The following is a 17,024-nucleotide window of genomic DNA, read 5'->3' on the forward strand; positions in this document are numbered from 1 at the left end:
TTTATCAGTGTTTAACTTGGATCGAATCGGCCAATTCGACTAATTAAACCAAGAACTAACCACGACTCTATTCTGATTATATGCCAAAATTGAAAAAAAACAGTTCAAAATTGTTGAAACAATAAAAACTAGTTAAATTGGTAACATCCCATTCTTGGGCTTTATGATTGTGGGCCACTCAATACAAAACAATATTATCCTCAACGAACCTGCTAATAGCCCAAGATGATCCCTTTAAATTCCTACTTTCTCTATTTAATATTATACTCTACCAACATATATAGGTTTATATGTATATACGTATATGTATATATATACATATATGTATAAGTATATATATACACCTCATTGTGCAGTGAATGGCCGAGATTGAGGCAAACTATTCTGGTTCGATTTCGAACCGTGTCCGTTCACAACACAATACAGTTCCTCCTTGTAACGAAGGTAGAACTAAAGCCCCTCATTTTCGCCTATACATAGAGAAACTAGCACACAATGAAAAATAACCATATCCACTTGACACGGTGATCGAGGCATCATAGGACTAAGTCGGGCCAATTTCCTAACGTGACTGGAGAAGGAGCAAACCTAATCAAACTCATTTGACCGTGTGGTTTGATCCAAATTCGGCCTGGTTTTGGATGACTCGGTGGGCCTTTGTTTTTAGATTGAATTATATGCTTTTGCCAATTTTTAATTAGTGGATCTCTTTTCAACTGTCCAAGAGACTTTAGCAACTAAACTAGCCTTTACTTGTTAACCAAAGGCCTCATTAAATATATAGGTTTACTTTTATATTGTACAATTAATCATTTCAACTTTCAAACTACTATTGTTATCTTCATGTGACAATAGTTGAGCCAAAGAACAATTTTAGTTTTTGGCAAAAATAAAATAACAAAAGAAATAATACTGCCTCCTTTAAAACTTGTTGTATTACTAAATAAAATTATTTTATTTTATCTTTGACTATATGATCTACATTTATAAAAGTATGATAAAATAAATTTGATTTTTCTATTAATGTTTATGGATTGTAAAATATTTTTCTTAATACAATAATTAGTATCTAAAAGCTTTTAATTTAACTTTTACATATACTAAGGGTTCATTTAGTTCGAGGATTAGATGAGATTTTGATTAAAATACAATCCAAACTTGAGTTCAATTAGGCTCCACCTAAATAAGGTGTGACTTATTTATTATTGTTAAACAAAAATTGTTGAACATGTATATAGTCATGAATTAGTGTTATATACATTGTCTGTGTAAATATTTTTTACACTAACAATTATAGATATATGATACATGGACAAAAAGTAAATTTGAAATTTTAATGGTGATAATGTGGGATTCGTCTAAACCTATTTGTGTTAAAAGAAAAAACTTTACACTGATAGTGTATAAAAATTAATCCCTATATAGTCAGATAGATACATATCATTTAAACTAGCACAATCTTGGCTTGAACCTCATACAAATAAATGGACCGAGATTAGCCTCACATATATGAGCTTTAAGTGGGTTGGGCTTGAATGAATATTTAAGGTTTTTTTGGGCCAGACTCAAGCTTATCAAAGTCTCGGTTTACAAGACCCAGTTGACAAGTTTAATCGTTGATAAGCCAAAATTAACCAAGAAAGTATGGTTATATTACTTAATTAACAAGGGCAAATTGGTCCATGCATACAATAGCTCAAAGCTCATATACATAAATGGGCCGAGATCAACCGTAAATATATTAGATGAGCTTTGAGTGGCTTGAGCTCATGTTCGGGCCAAAATTTAAGGTTTTTTTTTTTGTCTAGTTTCAATTTTATCAAAGTCTGACTTATGATGTTCTATTGACAAGTATAATTATTGATGAGCCAAAATTAATTGAAAAAGTAGGGTTATATTACCTAAGACATGGTTTCTTTTCTTTAATTTAATTGGCATGTTGACTCCACTTTTTTTTTTTCATTTTTGTGTTATATATGCTGTTTTGCTAAAGCACATTTACAAATAAAAATAATTTGTTCGTCTCTTTATTACAAACATAAAAACCCTATGTGCATAAGTTTTGTAATAATAGGTATCATAAGTTTTGTAATAATAGGTATTTTTCTTTATCAATTTGAATTTTACTTCAAAAGATATTGTTGTTTTTGGAGCTTCATTTACATTTTGTGATCATTATAGTAAAAGGTAATTGAATCCCTTTTTTATTGTAATATTTGTATTGTAAACTTTAATTTCAATAGATAGTAAGTAACACCCAATTTCATGCTTATTAGGCATTGATTGAAACCTATAAACTACTTCTAATGAATTGTGTGGTAACAAAAGATTAGCTAACCTTTTTACTTGTAATCCAATTTATAGCAAATACGAGTTCACATAGAATATTAAATAGTTTAAAAACATAAGTCAAATCAATAAAAACTTTTTCAAGATTCAATTTAGAGTTAACAAATGTATTATCATAAGCTAATACTAGATTACTTTTTCCTTAGAGATTCAATGAGGTGGAACGATTATGTACCTAATTAATTAGAAAATTTTCTTTTCAAGAGATCTTGGTCACATGTTTATTCTAGAGAATTCTTGATTAGTGTACGTGTAACTATGACAAAATATGAATGTGTGACACTAGATACAATCATTAATAGATGTACATACACACATTTTGTATGTATGCATGTAAGTATGTATTTATGTATGTGTGTATTCTTAAGTGGGAAAGTAAACTGACAAATAAGTCCTTAGATAGTGAATGCAGTAGTATGACAAACAAGTGATTTTGCATACAATCATTGACTGATAATTTTGGTAACATATTGCAGAAACACACCACTTGGTCCTAGACTCACCCCATGCAGAAACCAAGCGAAATTCACTCTGATACCATTTGTAACGTCCCGTGCCTATCGGGTTGACCAATACTTTTTTGAGCTAAAACCACAGGTTCAAAATGATTCGTCCAAAGTTATTAGTAATTGAATGTTACATATATTTCCTTTCCTCTTCCGAGTTCTGATGTGAGATATTACACTCTCCCCACCTTTTAGAACTTTGCGACCTTGCAAAATTCATTGCAATCCAACGGACCATTTAGTCGTGTGCAGATTCTAAAGATGGCTCGTATGGGTTCTAGAGATGACTCCTATCCAACGTGACGCTTAATCTCATACAGCATTTAATACTTTACACTTTCTTGCATAGTCAAAACCACACCACTTGGCGCCGGGCTCACTTCGTGCAGAGATCATGTAAGGTTTGCTCTGATACCAATTGTAACACCCCGTGGCCATTGGGTTGGTCCAATACCTTTTTAAACTGAAACCATGCGTTCAAAATAGTTAATCCAAAGTTATTAGTAACCCGACGGATCGAACATTTTATATTTTTCCTTTCCTCTTTTGAGTTCTGATGTTAAAATTTAAAAGAACATTTTTTAACGGCTGCACTCGTTAGTACACTTAAATTACACCTTATTTACCATGTGAATACACATCATAATCACAATTATTATACTTTCTAAATGTTGATACTTTCTCAAATTAACTATACTTTTTCAAAAAAAAAAAATTAACACTTGAGATCCGTCAAGCATCTCTTAGGTACTCGTGATGGACCTGCATTAGCCAAATCAATTTATCAATAGCTCTTATTCAGGACTAACCCAACAGAAAAAAATAGAAAAGGAATACTATATAAACCTGCCAAAAAGGAAACCTCCGAGACAAATGGAAGTTTGAAAATGAATGAACAACAACAAAGAGTTTTTTATTTTGAGGAACGGTGGAAGTAAATAGGTAATTTCCTTATTTCCATTATGTTTCTGAAAAAATGTTCATTTATACCCAAAAACTCGAAAATTTGTGCTTCCAATAATCAAAACATCCACCAAGGAAATCAAAACATGTTATTTGTCAATCTGTTTTGGCTTAGTTGATTACACGTTTACGGGTACCAAATATAGTGTTTATGAAGTTCATCTTTTTTGCAAGTGTGGTATTTCTTCTAATTGGTCAACATTATTAGTAAATCCTCATCATTTTGGAGTATAGTCAATGGACCTTTAATTTGCAAGGCATTATCTAGAATTCAGATACTGGAAAGATGATACATAAACAACAAAATCATGGACTCAAGTTTTATTATATATCAAGAATAAAAGAAACAGACAGTGAATCTGAAGTTGAAAAATCCTATTGCTTAAGTACTTGACTACTAGTGACAGAAACTATCAAGTATAAATAACGTTTGAAAAAACGAAGACTAGTAATCAACCTACATAAAACTGCTTGGCAGATTTATAGAACTCTGCTAAATAATTGCATCAAAACATTATCTAAAGTCTCACGACCACCCCAGAAATTCATAGAACTCTATGCTGGAATTGGCTTCCCACTGATCACGGTCTCCATAAATATCATCCCCATAACGCCAGCTACGGGTATTAGTATTCTCATCCCGCCTGTTACCCTGAGAATTATCGTTCTCATGTCCAGAATGGTATTCAGATTCAGTACTGTAGTGCGACTCCTGCTCCACCTCAGGCTTCCAAGTTAAATACATCCCAGGCTCAGGCTGAGGCTCGGGCTCGGGCTCGGGGTTCTGCGAGGAACACATCTCGGGCTCTTGAGAACAGTGATGATATTCATGATCATGGGTTTGGGAGTAGTCGTTTGAGCTACAGCCGGAGTAATAGGTCTCTCGATTCACGTACGCATCGCGATCATAATAATTCACGGCATTTTGCACTCCCCTTGCAGCCTGCTTTTGCCTCTTTTTCTCTTGCTCTTGTTCGTGGTAGTCGCAAGGGCAATAATAGGTGCCCAACTCAGGATCAAACTTAGTTTTGTAATGTTTCCTCGCTGGATTCTTCACAAGCTTTCGTAAAAAAGACATTGGTGAAATCGGGTGATGGTGTTGTACCAAGATTTCTTCCGTAAAGAGATCTATGCTTTGTAGTAGTTGTTGGACTGCATGCATCCCTGTTTATATAGACATTGGGGAAGAGATTCTAGTATTATATACAGAAGTTGCCATATTAGTTGGTTTCCATATTTGAACGTAGTTGAAGGAAAGAATCGAATGGGGAATCTGCTGTTTTTTAGGTAGGTACGTTTTATGGAAACTAAATAAATATAGTCTTGCTTCCAAAAGTGCAGTTTCCATATTTCTTTATTCCAAAAGTAACTAATGTAGTAACTAGTGATTCCATTGAAAGTTGAAAGGCTGAGACTTTGGAAGTAGCGATGCCTTAAACTTCATAAGCCCACCAAAAATTGGAGAAAAACTGAAACTGTGGTCTTTTGTTTATTTATTTAGTATAAAATGGCTTATGACAACTAGAAATTTCTGGAGCTTCTTTAATTCCAAAAAACCTAGCGAGTGATCCCATATTTTCGCCTCTAAAAATATGAGCCAGACCCTTAAAGCCTCTTAAAGACAACTAAATATGTACTTGTCAATTGTAGAGCCGATACGCCTTGGTCTTGAGATCTCATGGATTAGAACTCTGTATTCAAATTTTTAAAATGTACAAACTAATGAAGTGATTTAATTGGTAGGGTGAACGTCATCTTATCACCTGTGACTTTTTTTTATGTTGTGATACTTGGCATTACTAACTTGTATTTTTAATGAATATATGAACCTCAACCTTCGATTATAATTCAAATTTCACCAATCTGTAATACATTTTTATTTAGCTAATTTTAATGCCAATCCTCTAATTGATTTTACATGATGGGATAGGATTCTCTCCATTGATCTCTCAATTTACTTCTATTTAAATTATTAAAATTTTATAAATCATCCAACTGTGCCATTGACTTTCTTTTGATCTCCAGATCAATATGCTAAAAATGATTTTTTTTTTAAGAATATTTTGGCATTCAATTTTTTTGAAACATTTGAATGATGAAAAATGAGTCAAAATTGTACACAAAATTAGTAATGATTAATCAAACGGTAAAACTTAGTCAATTTCGTACAAAATTTTATGTATAACTAACAAAAGTGATGAATTATATTAAGAATGGTGTTGATTTTTAAAATAATTTTTAAATTAAATTTATTAAGGTGGTAGTTTCTCTCCGCTACAATGTTAGTACGGGGTCAAACTCCTCTCCATTGCATGAGTTCAAATCCCCTTTCTTCCTCGCCCTTACTTATATCCACCTCCTCCCTACTAATTAAGAAAAAAATAACAATTTCCTTTATGTTCCCTATCTAGATTGCTTAAGTGAAAAAAAAAAGATTCAAGAATTGTTTCGGGTGTTATAAATTTAATATTTTATATGTGTATAAATCATAAGTTATATTTCATTTTCATTTTCATCTTTTCAATTAGCATGGAAAGGATATGTATACGTTTTCTTCATAGTCATTCAAAAAAAAATTGATAAAAGGCCAGTGTTATTGTCAAAACAAATGATATACAATGAGAGCAAGTTTGGTTGAGTGACAAAAGTACCCTTAAAATAAAAAACTATTTTAATCTTAAAAATTCACCATGACCGCCGAACTTTTGTATCCGAACTTCTGTTTTAAATGCTTTCTTTTTACTCTATCTTTTTGGCTCACTTCTTTGGGTTTTAACTTTTAATAACTAGAGTATTTCCTTTTTAGTCCATCTTTCTTTAGACATCTTCTAAACTCTCCGTGTTTTACTGCTGTGACTTTTTTTTATTCTAGCCGATTCTCCACAATTCCCTAAATTTATATTTTCCGAATACAAAGAGAAGAAATCACACCTCATTAAACAACCAAAAAGAAAAGAATATAACGAAAACATCCAAATTTGTAGCAATCTTGCAATTGAAATAATCTTCTCAAACAACAAATAAAAATGGGTAAAAAACAAAAAAGCCTCATGTGGTAAGCCTAATACACAGAAAAGCTCCCTATGGTTTTAAAATATACAACACGACACTTCATACTTTAAACTAAATTGTAAAAGTGACGGAATCCGTTAAATTTAACAGAAATGACTTATTGGAACCTAAAAAAAAATTGTATACCTAATTTTTATCAAATATACCTATTCTACTCTTTAACCCTTAATTCTTTCTATTTAGAGAATAAAACAATGGATTTTTTGAGCTGTTTTTTACTTAATTATATCAGGGCATTTTGGTTATTTCGTCTATTTCCGTTAAATTCAACGGATTCCGTTACCTTTACAATTTAGTTCAAAGCATGAGAGGTCGTGTTGTATATTTTGAAACCATGAGGGGCTTTTCTGTATATTAGATTTATCATATGGGGCTTTTTTGTTTTTTTTACCCAATAAAAATAGGGTGCATAATTCATTCGTCTAGTACCATAATAGTTCAGCTCTGTCAATTTTTTGTAGGCCCAGTTAGATCTCTCCCTAGATTAGACTGAAGTAGGAGTAGAAGTAGAGTAAATAAATAATAAATAATAAAAAATTAAAAATAGAGTAAAATACACTAAAACCCCTTGTCATTTTGTCTAAAGTCACAAAACCTCCTTATTATTTAGAAACACCCAAAAGACTCCCGATGATTTGGACTAATTTGGAAGTCAAACGGAAACCATCCAAATTAACGAAAATATGTAAAATTCCTCTACTAATCTTGTTTTCAAACTATACCAAAAATCGGTTAAGGACTCAATTAAAATTTTAAAAACTTTCTTGAATCAATTAAGAAGAAAGTAAAATTTTAAAATTTTAATTTGTTTTTCTGATTTACATTTTTTTCTTCTTATTTCCTTTTCTTTTCGTCTACGTTCATTCGATCCAGCCAACACCATGAAGGTCGCTACTTCCACCATCGTCATCCCGTCATCATTATCTTCATCGTTGTATAGTCACCATCTATATCAGCCATCTCCACCACCACCTCTCTAGGTCATCTTCATCATTTTTATCATCATTATCATGCATTTTTTGTGTTAAATTCGATCTATGACTCCTAAGGATGATTTTAGTATGAATTTTACTAAATTTAGTGGTGATTCGTGGAAATAGAGGACTATATCTATTTTGATTATACGCCTGTTGAACTACTTTCTAGCCATTTTTAGCCAAGTTGGATGCCATAATTCAAATCTACATGAAAAATAGAATTTGAATTGAAGATTTTGTGAAGTTTTGATCTAAAGTGATGGGACGGCGGCAGCAGGAGGCTGACAGCGACGGTAAGTGGCTGACGGCGGCAGCATCTCCATTGTTGTAGGAATTAGATTGGGAGGAGAAGTGAAAATTAAGACTAAAAAGAGAAAAGAAGAAAAAGGAAAAATGACGTTCTGGTTCGTGAGTAGGAGAAAGGAAAAAGAAAAAAAAGACAAAAGAAAAAAAAGGGAAAAGAAAAAGAGAGAAGGAAGAGAAAGAAAAGAGAAGGAAAGTTAAAAAGGGAGGGAAGGGGTGGGGGAGAAAATGCATGTTTTTGACTTCCTATTTCGATGGACAATCATATTCATGTATTAAGCGAGTGTGGTTAATTTGAATATTTTTCGTCTAAATCTCAATTTAATCCAAAGCATAGGAAGGTTCGATGGGTGTTTTCGAATATTAAGGAGATTTCTTGACCTTTATATAAACACGAGGGGATTTACTATTCATCACGAAAACAAGATCTTAAATAGGATCCCAATTTGAAAACTGAGGACTTGTACCACTGCTACCTGCATTCATCACCATTAATCCCAATTCATCCGCCTTGAGCTAGATTTCCTTTTTCTTTCATCAATCCATAATCATCTGTTCCATCTTTCACAAAAGAATCCCCTTTTTCTCGGCCACTATCCTATTACTCTCGGCCAAAAAATTAAAAATAAAACCGACGGGAAACAGAGGAGGAGACGCTGCCACCGCTGGGTCGTCGGAGTTTGCCCATACCACCACGGTTATCAGGCCTTCATTTAAAACGCCCTGTGAGCTATTCTTTCCTTTCCAACTTTAATTTTAATTTGATATTTCTGAAACCATCTTTTGCTAGTTTCTTCTTGAATTTTTTTTTTAATCTAGAGTTATTTGCAATTTGCATGGCTGATTATACACTTTGGCTTGTGTTGGACTGAAATCGTATTTTGATTACAATTTTTGGGTCTTTCTCTCGGGGAAAGTGTAAGAGATCTTTAGAATTTTCGTATGCCCATCTACTGTTTGAAGAAATGCCTCAACGAGTACTTGAAGTAAAGGGACAAATCTCTTGTATCCGTGCGCGTGGGGAGCAGCTCCGATCAGTCCAACGGGACTGATCGGAGCCCGTGAGTTCGCCAGAAAGCCATCAAAGACCCAGAGATTTTTTGTTTGGATTTTCTTTTACATTTTCCTTTTGTTCTATTTTTGGTTGTTCAATGGAATTTGGTGTGCGTATTGTGTGTTCGTGCGTGGGAGAGAGAGGGCGAAGCTCCGGCGAGTCCAATGCTCGCCGGAGATGATGATTTCTAGGTTACGCAGCAGCAGGGACAAAATGTCTCAATGGAGAAGATGACACGCTTGTGATTTCACCCCAAATTTTACAATCTTTCGGATTTACTACCGAACTTGTTTTAGGTAGTTTTAATTAGGTCCTAAGACTAGGGGTTAGTCAACTTTTGTTTCATTAGTCTCTCTATTTGTCAATTCACATTTGTAATTAGTTTATTTTCTCTTTTTAGAAGTGATGTAACCTATATGGGACATAGGAGCAATCAAGGTTTTCAAAACCGGGATCCTACCTGGGATCTTTTTTTGGTTTGCAAGATTGGATCGTAGGATCGAATCGTAGAATCAGTAGATTTTACAAAAAAATGTAATAAATTGTCATATTTATAATTTTTAAGTTTGCAATTCATAAATATAGTAACAAATAATGTAATTCATGTGCAATCAATATAATTATATTGTTAATTGAGGTTAATTCATTTCTAAAGGCTCTAAACCATATTAATTTATTATAATAAAGGCACAAAACACTAGCTCTATGTGATAACCTATAACAAAGATCATTTATTTACTTTAGTGAATTATATGAGTCAAATTTAAAGATTCATCAAATTTTCTAGGTTTGGAATTGGGCTTAATTATTTACATGGATTTAAAGCACTCTGAATATAGTTTACAACGCAACAAACGACACTTAATTTCGAGTTTTCTACACAAAGATATAGTCAAAATACTAAAATTATTATTTAATTTATTGAAAATAGTAGGATCGTATTAGGATCGTAAGTTGGATCGTTAGTCTTAATCCGGATCGTAGGATCGTACGATCCGAATCGCGATCCTAACAACTATGGGAGCAATTGAATCTTGTAATTTTCTTTTTCTTTTTTCTTTTCTATTTTTCTTTAATTACTTTTTATTTCGTCGCATGTGATTGGGTGTAAGGATGGCAACGGGGCGGGGTTGGGACGAGGGACCCCTCCACCATCCCCCGCCCCGCTGCCTACAAACTGCCCCGCCCCGTCCCCGTCCCGCCCCGCCCCGCCCCGCTTCCCCCGCGGGTGTCCCCGCGGGACTAATAAAAGTTTGTTATATAATTTTATTATGGTTAAATTTTAGCAAATAATCAAGTATTAAAATATCAACACATCATCAAATTATTATTCATTATAATTTTACAATTGAAACTTATAAAAACAATCAAACAAAATTTATTTGAATACAATCCAATATGATTAAATAAATATAACTAAAGTAGTCAAGTTTCACTTTTGGCACAAATACAATCACTAATTCATTATTGTGCTTGTGCTTTTTTTAAGAAAAAAATGTTATTGTATTAAGTGTAATTAGGGATTTAATATAAATGTATTAGTAAATTTAGTATAACCAATTAATAATTTATATTAGTACACATATATAATTATTAGTATAATTAATAATATCAATTATATTATATATACTAATAGATATCATATAATACATATAACTAATAATATCACTATCATAAGTTTGTAACTAATTAAATTATATATTTTATATAATTATATACATATATATTTTATATATTTATTTGTTTAAAGCGGGGGATGGGGCGGGGGTACACTACCCCGCCCCCCGCCCCGTTTCTAAGCGGGGAGGAGGGGGGAAATTCCCCCGCCCCCGCCCCAACCCCCTCCACATTAGCCCCCATTGCCATCCTTAATTGGGTGGACGGAGAGCGCGTTGTTTCATGGCTTTTCCAACGGAAGCTTTGATATTAAGCATTTCCTTTTATTTAACTCTTTATGTATTATGCATATTTTTTTACTTGTTCGGGTATTTTGTGTTAACTGAGTACATGTTATGTGCTTAGCAATATTTTTTTTTTTAACATGTTATGTGCTTAGCAATAGATTGACTCATTTTTGTCTTAAAATTGAAAGAATAAAATTAAATTCGCAATCAGTTTTGTCAGGTGTTTTTGGGTGGGATTGGGGCGGGGGGGGGGGGGGGGGGGGGGGGGGAGCTTCAACCATTAGAACCATGTGATGGCTTTTGTTCTTGTACCATTTAGGTTCTTTAGCTTTTGCTTGTTTCCTTGTACCATTTAGGTTCTTGCTTGTGCTTGTTTCCATGTTATTTCGCTTATTCTTCCTATCGGTCCTTTTTCTTAAAGCCTCCAAATTGCTCTCTGATAAGTAAAGACAAGTGTATGTGCCCAGCAAAAGGATAATAATTCCCTCATTATAAGGATATTGTCAGATAATCTTTTCTCATTTTTTTCTTTCTTCTTTTTCACCTTTTCTTTATTATCTTTACATCTTTTTTCCTCATCTTTTAATCCTAATTCTACGTATCAACTTCAACAATTATTTGTTAAAAAAATTCCTTTTATGGTCAAATAACTTTCTTACTAAAAATATTTGGTAATCATTATTTATCACAAGATAATAAATAGCATGTGTTAAAAATTTCAAGTATTTTCTATTGAAATTAATTTATTCTTATGCATCAATTTTTATTAATAATTGGATATATTATATGGCAAAATAAAAGTATGTATATTTGAACCTCAAAAGAAATTATTAATAAGAATAAAGAAGAAATGAAGAAGAAAAAAGAAAGATGAATATAAAATCATTTATGCCCTATGTATAATATCTAATTTTGATGATTAATGATAAATTGTTAGTAAAAGTATCAAGTGCTTGAATTATCTTTAATAAATGTACATTAGTATTTGATTTCTCACTATGGTTTAGGATAACTAAATATTTTATAAGAAAATAACAATAAATGTTTAATCACAAAGAGAAATTGACTGGCACATTTTTTCACCGAGACTTATATATTGTAACATAAATAAAGGAAGACTTAAATAAATAAAGAAAGAAGAAGAAAAAGTACATAAAAAAGGGTCAGGAGACAATTTTCCTATATATGGGCATAATTATCTTTTCCTACTCATATGTATATATATTTGACTTTTGGTCATTCTAGATCAATTTGTACATTTCGTGATTGCAGGGGAAAATTTGCTACTCATCCCTAATTACAATTACAAGGGGCAATACGTGATCAAATCTTGGTGATATTTTTTTAGTGGGTAATGGGTGAGATTTAAAAAGGACATGAAAAATATGTACGCGGAAATACATATGTATGATAGCCTTTCTTTCAATTATTCTCTAGTTGTACTCTTCCCGGTAAAAGTAGAGCTGTTAATCGAGTCGAGTATTTGGCTGTCGAGCTCGACTCGAGCTTAATTCGAGCTGAGCTCGACTCGAGCTCGTTAGGCAAACGAGTTTTAAAATGTGTTCGAACTCGACTCGTCAAATATACATGTGGATCGAGCTCGACTCGTTTATCACAAACGAGTCGAGTTTGTGCAAATTAATCTCAATAAAAATTTATAATTTTCAATTTTTATACTTTTGACTTTTCTTTTATTATATAGATACAATTGAGAAAAACTAAGTGAATGATTTCTAGGCTAGAGAAAGAGTATCGGTAGAATAAAATGTTTCTTTTTTTCATTAAAATAAACATTTGAAATTTAAAATTTTACATTACTTATTTTTAGGTGGGAAAAAAAACTTCCCGCAATTTTTTGTTTGTTTTGTTTCATCACCCTAAATCGAATCCTCGGCTTAAATTATATTTAAGATGGCTACTGCAAGTTCAAATCAGCCGATTCAGCTGATTTGCTTCTACATTTTGATCACTGGAAGTGCCAAACTAAGAGCTCTGAGCTCGACCTCGTCCAGCACTAAGAGAATTGCCTTGGCTAGACTAAGATTCAAAGGCTTACAGCCCTGCAAGTAAGATTCAAAGTCTCGGAGCCCAGCAAGGATGAGGCGAGAACAAAACAAGCTGCCCAGCAATGTTGAGACTTCTTGCAGCTGGGATTGGTGATCACGATCTTTTTGCAATATTTAAATGATGAGAAAAATCGTTTTTTTTTAACCTTTTTGGGAGCAACCTGGATTTTTTCTTTGTGTTAGTCATATTTGTAGTGTGTGATGTTCGGAATTTGTGATCTGAGGGGATTACTTAAAATTAACAAAAGTATATAGCTCAAAAATCTAGCAAAAAAGGAATAGAGAGTTGGGAGCTATCTAAGGGAACTTTTTGTCAGGCAACATAGTAAACATCTTTTGTTAGGCCCAAATCATTTTTAGTTATTCAACCACTTTATTCAGGGGAAGTTTTTCACCAAAATGTGAAATCTATTCCTCAATAAAAATAGCCAGCAATTGTTGTAGGCAACACTTAAAAAAAATTGACATATACTAAGGGACGCAACAATTTCAGAGACGAAACAAAAATAATAAATATGCCAACTTTCAAAACAAAACTCAAATATAAATTTCAATATGATTTATTTATAAATAAGTCTACATTTAAAAATGCATGGATGTGCAAAAAAACAATGCTAAAATTGTTGGACATATTTTCTTTTTTTTTTTTATTTTTTTTTTTCCATGCCAAGAGGCTGGGCTTCCTCGCTGAGAATTTGGAGCCCAAGAAACAATTCATCCTTATATCCTTACAATCCTTCATTTTACGTTAAGGCATCAAAACAAATGCAACCTTCTCATTGTAGCTGCCAAGTGGTAGCATAGGGAGTAGTTATGGCAAGAAGCAATTCGTTCTTATAATATAGTAGTTAAATATAAGATGAGGGACCAATAATTATAATCTGTTCGTATTAATGTTGCATATTACTGTACTATATGACCAAAGTTAGTTGATTTTACACACAAAATGCTGTACTTTACATATTTATCCAAGGTAATATAGTTTACAAGGTTAGCTCAATATTTAAAATACAACAGTATTAATGATTTTAGAATAATAATAATAATAAGAATAAACAACAACAACAACAACAACAACATTTTCAAATTGAGATATTTCAATTCAGTGGCTAAATCAAGTTTTGAATTTATTTGGATTGGTTCGATTCTGGTTACCATCACGGGTTAGAGTTAAATCAAGTTAATTTGAAGAGGAGCAAGAAGAGATGGATTGGATGACTTAAAAGAAATGAGTGTCAATGAGAGATCTCAGATTGAACCCTTTCACTTACACAAAAAAAAAAAAATCAAGTTAATTATCAAACAAATAAAACTTTCATCAGTTCATCAACTCAAAAATTTCAGCTTCAAAGTTTAAGACTTCTATTTTATAATTTTATTGTGGGCCTTGAAGCTTAATATTCATTTGCAAAGGAAGCCAACCATATATTTGTTAAAGGGTATTCGGGACATGAGTTGTCCATAGGTAATAGAGGCTTGGGCAAGTTTCGGGCTGCACGGTCCGCAACAGTAGTTAAATCAGTATTTGGGTGGTTGGGTCAAGGTTCATACAAGAGAAAGAAGGGAAAAACGCAGGAGGAGGACAACGTGAAAATTAAAAAATAAAAATAAAAATAAAAATGTTCTGGACTGGTGTGTATGAGAAATGGTCTGGTCAGGAGATTGGGCCATTTTGTATTGGCTCTTGCTTGCTTCCTTGCAATTTTGCTTATTCTTTGAAACTTGTAAATAACACTTTAATTTATTTATGATCCATGGATAATGTGTTTGCAGAATCTACCCGTCGGAGGTGAATCTGACAACCACTTGTGTAAGCCTCCTCGCGAAAGTAAATTCATGTGAGTACCTCTTTAAGTATTTTTTTTTCCTTCTTTTATACTGCATAATCTTGGCTGAAGCTTTAGGCTATTCATTCCATGCTAATACTTTTAAGCCATTCATCTACAGGTCAAGATGGAGAAATTGCTAAAATTGAAGAAGCGTTGAGCGAGGTGAGTGAATATGTGAACTGGGTTATGGTGATATAAAAACTTGGACTGCTTCTGGAGAAATACTAAGTTGTCATTCTGGCGTAGATTTTATTCGGAAGGGACAAGGGGTGGTTGGGAGAGCATTCTCATCCAAAAGTGCATGCTTTTGTAGGGATATAAGAGTAGACAATTAAGCATAACAGAGTATCCGTTGGTACCCATTGCACGATTGTTTGGGTACTCTGCCTGTTTCGCAGTTTGTTTGCAGAGCTCTTGCTCAAGCAATTGCATTTACGTATTGGAGTTCTTTTTACCTACGAATGAAAAACACTATGGGGATCTTAGGACATTGTTGAACAGCCTAATGGAGACCTTGAAAGAACGCCTCCGAAGTTCTCTTAAGATTGCTTCAGGACAAGAATTGGGGCAGAATTGTCTGTTGAGGTTATAAAGGTCTCTTCAGATGATCAATTTGATTCTTCTGCAATCTGCAATACTACTAGTAGTGAGAGTACACCCAGGCTTGTAGAAGTACAGGGAGAAGCAGGAATGATGCAACCTGATTTCTCATCTCCTGGAAATGGTGATATAAATAGTATCCATGGACAGCAGAATGGAATTGATTAATAAAAACATGCAAAAGCCAAGTTGTACTTTGAAAAAGCGGACTTGGAATTACTCTTGAGGTTCTTGAACAAAATTCTTCGAGGAAACCTGAGGATGCTGCAAAAGTTCTTGGAGGTAATTCTTAACTGAAGCTCTTCTCTAGATTAGATTTGAATTCCAATTTGGTTAACATGTGTTGATTTGCTTCTTCTCTGTATCTGTTTTGAAATATTAAAGGCGTTCTCCTTTTTGATATTTGCAGTTAGTCGATCTTCATTGAAGTGTATATGTAGGGAGTATGGTATTCGTAGATGGCCACCTCGTAAAGCAAGAAAGGTTAATCCAACCTATGTCAAGCAAAGAGTTGTCCAACATTCTACTGAAAGTATTGAAGAACACCACCGGCCAGATGCAACAAGGCTAGAAGATGATAGTAGCATTTGGGAGGAAATTCTAAAATTATCAACAACAAGGCTTGAAGCTGAAAGTAGCATTTGGGAGAAAATTGATAAATTCTTAGATATTTAGTATAAAGCACCAAGGAGCTCTTGGCAGCATGGTTCGAAGTCTCGGCCGAGACCGAGACGACTCGGCCGAGTCGTCACCGTCTCGTCCCCTACCGATACGATACCGTGACGAAACGATACCGAGATACTTGACTCGCCGAGAAATTGGCCGAGACGTCACCGCGACGGATTGACTCGGCCGAGTCACACCGAGTCACTCCGAGTTATCCCGAGTCAAGACGAGAAATCGGCCGAGTTGCACCGCGACGGATTGACTCGGCCATTTCTTTTGCTATTTTTTATTATTTTTGTTTAGCATACTTTTTTTATATTATTAACAATTTTTAAAATATTAAATACTTTAAAATTTGCGTCTCACTGAGACCGCGACCGATATGCCGAGACCGATGTGGAACGTTCCGGGCCGCGACCGTGACCGGGTCCGCGACTTTGAACCATGCTTGGCAGAGGATGGTCGTCCTCCTCCTGCATGTGCCTTGCTCGTGTGTTTTCTTTTTTAATTTAATCAAGAAGTTGCTTTGATTAATCAAGAAGTCGCTTTGAGATGAATTTCCTTTTTTGAGATGAGATGAGATGAAGCAGTATTACACCTCGTAATCCAGCAGAGAATTTCATCCAGCGAAAAGCTCCTTTCATATGCCTTGGGACCAAGAACAATTCAATGTATTTATATAAAAAAAATATTAAAACTGAAGGGTAATGTTTCCAGATTAACTCAAGGGTGAGA

General features: G+C 33.7%; 1 long non-coding RNA gene across 1 annotated transcript; it reads left to right on the plus strand.

Annotated features, from left to right (window-relative positions):
- The first annotated feature begins 7,720 nt into the window (after positions 1-7,720).
- Positions 7,721-9,708, plus strand: LOC140010904 (uncharacterized). The gene is made up of 2 exons (XR_011818104.1): positions 7,721-8,895; positions 9,088-9,708. It is a non-coding gene; the product is annotated as an uncharacterized lncRNA (long non-coding RNA).
- Positions 9,709-17,024: the final 7,316 nt, after the last annotated feature.

This window comes from Coffea arabica, chromosome 7e, assembly GCF_036785885.1.
Source record: "Coffea arabica cultivar ET-39 chromosome 7e, Coffea Arabica ET-39 HiFi, whole genome shotgun sequence".
Classification (NCBI taxonomy): Eukaryota; Viridiplantae; Streptophyta; class Magnoliopsida; order Gentianales; family Rubiaceae; genus Coffea; species Coffea arabica.